At 36.5% G+C, this 6,009-nt stretch overlaps 1 protein-coding gene across 1 annotated transcript in view; it reads right to left on the bottom strand.

The window, feature by feature from the left end:
• LOC118276139 (mitogen-activated protein kinase kinase kinase 12-like) overlaps positions 1-6,009 on the bottom strand; it is a 105,033-nt gene that overhangs the window by 90,659 nt on the left and 8,365 nt on the right. The window lies entirely within an intron of this gene.

Genomic DNA, 6,009 nt, shown 5'->3' with positions numbered 1-6,009 from the left:
AAAACCTCCTAGAAACTCGTATGGTTCGCAATGTCAGGTATTGTTGAAGAATGTACCAGCTGTGAGAGACCATAGGCCAGAGCGAATTCGTGAGCACACCTTCCTGCGTAGTCAGTGGACTGAGAACTAAGTCATTCGGTATGATGGGCGTTAAACTCTCCTAAAATCACCAACTCCGCAGAAGGGCATTGCTCAATAACTCTATCAGTCGACAATTGGAGGTGCTGGAATATAGGCACGCGTATATTATACGAGTGTGGCCACCGTAGTCTACGCGCAACCATAATATCGACAGGTCCCTGTCTTCGAAATAGCGAAGACGTGGACAACAGACATCCCCCGAATATACAGGCATACACCAACACTTCTCACAAAAATGTGTTCGAGTTTGTAGTCGGGATAATTCAGGTACGATGTATTGGCCGGACGGGATATCGAGATTTCCGTGAGAAAGAGTAGGGTCCACTTCGCAGTCTCCAGGTGTTGGTGGACTGCGTTAAGGTATGCATAAAGTCCCCTAATGTTGCAAAAGTCCACTTGAGTGGATAGAACATTTCCTCCTTTTTATTTGTGGATAGGGAAGTTTGAAAAGATTTAGGGAGGATTTATTGTATTGGTAGCTTAGAAGAAACATTTGCAATGCTAATCTGCCACAGGTTAGCACAGGAGCGCGATTTATCGACTCAGCGTACGAGAGGGTCCCCAGTGCTCACTACTGAAATGCCAGGTCCACTCTGGCACGCTCACTACAATAGGGTATTTTCGCGTGTTTGCAGTTCAGCCTCCCAGGGCGGAGATGATATGATCCCTGGGAACTCAACAGACCCGCGGGCGACCAGCGGTGAACCGTTTCACTGGGTCTCAGTGACCGCTACGTACTACGTACAGTCCACGCCTGGACTAGCCTGCTACCGTATCATTTGCATCACCCGACATCAACACAACAAGTCCTCTGCAGCTTTGCACAACACTGCCGAAAGAGTGTTATTTTTTAGCTACAGTCTTATGTAAGGCGGAGGTCCTTCCCCAGTCGAGCTGCTCCAATTTCGAGAGGGATATACCTATGAGCAATTATTATGAGTTTGCCCAGAAAGCTTTGTGTGACAGATTTAATAATGAAAAATATTTTATTAAATAATCACCTGAACGCACTTTAAGATCTAATTATTTGATCTAGTTCATAAAAACGTTAAGGCATTAAACGATTTAAGTATTTCCACAGTAGGCTGGGATCCATTTATATTATTTTTAATTGCTGCAAAGTTAGACCTTAGCCGCCTTTCACAACCCTTAAGGAATTTAGTGAGTTCATTTAATATAGAGCTAACGTTTTAGAAACAGCTAATTATATCCGTAGTAATGGTGATCATAAATTCTATTTTAAATAAGGATAGTAACTTTCATCATAAATCAGTTCAATCTTTTGCAAGTTTAGTTGATAGTTCCAATGGTTTACAAACACAATGCAATATTGCACAATAAGAATAGAAATGACACTGTATCAAAAACAGAAAATGCATCTGACTCACCGGAGTCATCTAATAATAATAATATGCCAGTATCATTATCAGCAGTTTCTTCAGGACAAATTCTCTTATGTACTGCACTAATTGAAGTTGTGAATGCACTTATAAATAGCACTTACCTTGCTCGTACATTTCAAGGTACTGGCAGCCAGACTTCTTTCATTACTGAAAATCTTGAACAGAAACTTAATTTGCAATCTAGACTAGATAAGAGATAGGCTTTTTATTCAGATCTTTACATAATATTATAAAAATATTATTAAATTTCAAATAACAGTTAAAGTTAAAACTTATTCTATGATTTGTTGTTTGGTAATCTCTTGTAGATCTGCTTGCCAATCGACAAAGGCCTCCCTTTTCCACTCTGTCCTTACTTGAGCCACTCTGTTCTTCATTACACTCGCAGCCTCCCTGACGTCATCATCCCGTCGTTTCTCTCTCACTTCCCTTTCCCCTTCGTTGGGTGTCGTACAGTAACTTTTTTACTCCATTTATCATGACCTCTTAGCATATGGCCCGCCCATCTTGATTTGAGTCTTTTGATTTTCAGAATAACATCTGCGGTTTTAGATTTATTTCTTATATTCAGCGTACTCCTCTCCATAGCGTATTGGCAGGTTGCAAGCTTGTTTATCAATTCTTGGGCTATTCATGGTTGAGACCCAAATAATATAAGGATAGGTATGATGCAAGTATCGAACTGTTTTTTGTTTTTGGTGTTTAAATGAAGTGTTTTATATTTTATAATTTATTTTAAGCTCCAGTATTTTTTCAATCCATTTATAATTCTTCTTTTAACTTCCTCGCGCATTGGTTCTTTATATGTTATGACCTGTCCAAGGCTATTTTATACATCAGAGTAGTTAATTTCCTACTTTTCCAACCTTTTTCCACATGTGGTGCATGTCTATAATTGGCATAAGCACAAGATCTTGTGTCTTCATCTTGTCTTTCTTTAATGTTGGTGTTTATTCTGTTGACGTGCCTTATGATAATAAATAAATAAATAAACCTTACAGGGGTTTTGATTACATTTGTCATCAGCCTCGTTTTTTTCTGGTGTGAGCTTAAGTCCTAACTTTTCGCTTTTGTCAGCGAGGTCTGTTATCATTCTATTAATTACTTTACATATTTTGGCAAATAGGACTACGTCATCAGCGAACCTCAGATGTATTAGCGATGTACCGTCTTCGTATGATCGGAACGCTTGAGGGACAAATCAATTTCATTATCTGGTGTTTTGGCTTCGTACAATTTCTGGTAATAGGATGTTGCTATTGTCATTATATATCATATGCTGTTCGGTGATATTTGAGGATAAGTTTAGTACGTTGAGAGCTGCGATGTAAATTTTGTTTGCAATTGATTTCTGTCGTTATTATTTATTGTTGGAGGGTTGTGGTCTTCATTCCCTTCGAAGACGTGGGGGATGAGGAACAAAGATGAGGAGCCTGGCTTGGGGGAGGTTGGTGTTTTCTTGTTTCGATTTTATCAGTTTCATCGGTTGGGTTCGGTTTGCATTTGCCCATTGTTAGTTGTTATTGTTTTTTGGTAGTAGACATGTTAGAAATATAGTTCGATCTGGGTTGCATCATATCAAACGCATTTGTTCTGTTTGGTTCAGTTAAAGCTACAACCCGTTATTTTTTTTTTGCCTGTCTATTTAAGAAGAGGATGAAAAACAGATGATTCTCCCTTTCTTTTTTCTTAGCTATCTTTGATCTCTTTCACTATGAGTCTGTCATACTTACAAAAATTACCTGTTTTCCTCTTTTCCAAAACTTCCTTGGAATAATGTTCACTAACATTGATTACCTTCAGGTGTTTTTTGTTTTTAATTATGGCTGTTTTTTTTTTCAGTGACAATCAAATGATCATAGTACCGGCGTCGGTTTGTTATGGTTTAGTTCCTAAGCGGTATATTTTGTTGATTTCATGATCTTCAACATTAATCTTCATATCAATTTTAAAATTTTCCCTTAGTTCTTTACGTAACGACTGCCTCGTTGGTCGAGCGGTCGCAAGTGCGACTGCCGAACAAGGGGTCTCGGGTTCGATTCCCAGGTCGGGCAATGTATTGATGGGGTGTTTTCAGTTTTTCGAAAATTTCTCAGTAGTAGCACGGAGTCTGGAAATGTGCCCGGTATATGGCAATAGGCTCATCACCTATTACATGGGACTTACAACATAAATTGTGAAAAGTGGATGTACACAGTGGCATTACGTGCCATAATGTGCACCTCTGCCTACCCCTTCGGGGATTAAAGGCGTGACGATATGTATGTATGTTCTTTACGTAATTCAGAGGTTGATGCTTCTTTTCCTTCATGTCCATTATATTATTATATTATAATATTTTTGTTCTTTTCCCCTCTCTTATAGTCAATCTGGGCATTCCGTGATACACAAAGTCACAACAAGCTGAAAATCAGTGAAGTTGTTCAAAATACAATTATAAATGTTAGAAGTTACCAATCATTGCATTGCATAGAAAAGAAAATATTCCAGGTCAATGGTAAAAAAAATGAGTTTTTCGTGATTTTTAGGGAAAAGGTAAGTTTTATTGAATAATTTTATCTGAGACAAAATTGTAGATCACAAAATTATCTACATAAACGTACTTATAATGTTTTTCATACGTGCCACCGTTTTTGAGATATTACGATCTTAAAAGTTGTAAAAGTTGTAATCGTCATAATATGAACACGTTTCCACGTCACCTATGAGGTAGTGTACCACTTGTGAAGTAATGTGTAGTTTCCCTGAAAATTGCGAAAAACTATTTTTTCTTACCTTTGACTTGGAATATTTTCTTTTCTAAACTTCTAAATGCCAGAATCTCTAGAGTTTTGCTCCAAAAAAATATAGTTTACAGGCAATAGAATGCTTTCTATTGCTGCTCTACTAGTGATAACTAAAACATGTTTAAAAGCCTTTAGAACTTGCGGTTTCTACCTAAATCTAAGAACAAAATATTATATTTTTAGGTTAGGTACCAGTTTAGGTTAATTGCAGTTATAATGGTAGAAATAATTAAATTAACTGCTTTATATTATTACAATGCTATCGTAGGGTGTTTAGCTATGAAAGGAAGGAATGTCAACACCAATATCAACTTTAGTAATCCTACTTTTAATAATTTAGGTCATAACGAAACAACAATGTAAATAGAACAGACAGAGCGAATGTCAAGTAATGACTTTTTGACATAACTGACGTACGCACGCCAATGACGTTTCGTTGCATCTAATCACTAACGTTCAAACACGAAATAATAATTACAATATGCTTTCATTATAATACACATATATTATAAAAAAAAATAACTAATACCAAATTCATATTAAAATCCGTATACATTACATTAATAAATCTTTCTTTTTATTAAATTTTGTTTGTTGCCGACGTGAAACAACGCTTGTGTTTCGTTGTGTGAGTGAGGTTACCGGAGGCCCAATTCCCCCCTTCCCAATCTTCCTAATCCCCGATTCCCGAACAACAACCCTTAAATTCCTAACCCCCAAAAACCCCGGCAACGCACTTGTAACGCCTTTGATGTTTCAACTGTCCATTGGCGGGGGCGATTGCTTACCATCAGGTGATACGTCAGCTCGTTTACGTCATGTATCATAAAAAAATATATATTTTTTGTTCCACGTGTAAGCGTACTAAGAAACGCAGATGTTTGCGATAAAAACAGAAAATAGGCCTTAGGTTTTTTTTATTCTTTTTATTCCCTAATTTTTATCCGCATGTTTATCAGAATAATGGTGAAATAACTAAGGGTCCTATTTTCATTGCAAAATTTTGATTAATTTACATTTCTTATACATTGATGAAATTGAGTGGGGCAGGATCTGGCATTGTCATTTCATTTAAAATTGTATTTTGAACAACTTCACTTATTTTCAGGTTGTCGTGAGTTTTTGTATGTATTGCTTTTCTTATAATTTGGTCTGATTTACTGGGTTATTAAGAAACTATTTCATTTTCTAGCTTTCCAACTTAATTTTTTAAGTTTTTGTTTTCTTCAACTAATGGAATAAATTTTTCTTCATATTTTTTCCATAATACAATACTATTTGGGATAGAAACCTTAGGTTTAGCAGATTGGTTTTTCATTTGATCAAAAAATATGTTGAATACTTCCTTAGTGTTATTGTCGGTTGTTGCGTGTGGTGGAACGTATATTTTTTTGTTGGAAACACTAACGCTAATAAGTCAATGTCACATACACAAACATCAGTTCGATTGACGTAGGGTCAGTAAACAAGTATGCTATGTTATATAACCTCAAATTGATGTTTATATTCGGCTTCTTATTTTGCTGTGGTCCTCTATAATCACACTTGATTATCAATAAAAACTTCCCGAAGGTTTTGCTAGCGTTTTGTAGCTATGTTGGACTAGAAATATAGTTCTGTGAGTATATTTAATCGCTTGATTTCTTTAGGAGCTCCCACTATAATGTTAGTCCTAACGT

The sequence above is a fragment of the Spodoptera frugiperda genome, chromosome 25 (genome assembly GCF_023101765.2).
Source record: "Spodoptera frugiperda isolate SF20-4 chromosome 25, AGI-APGP_CSIRO_Sfru_2.0, whole genome shotgun sequence".
NCBI lineage: Eukaryota > Metazoa > Arthropoda > Insecta > Lepidoptera > Noctuidae > Spodoptera > Spodoptera frugiperda.
This window is presented reverse-complemented; position numbering and strand designations above follow the sequence as displayed.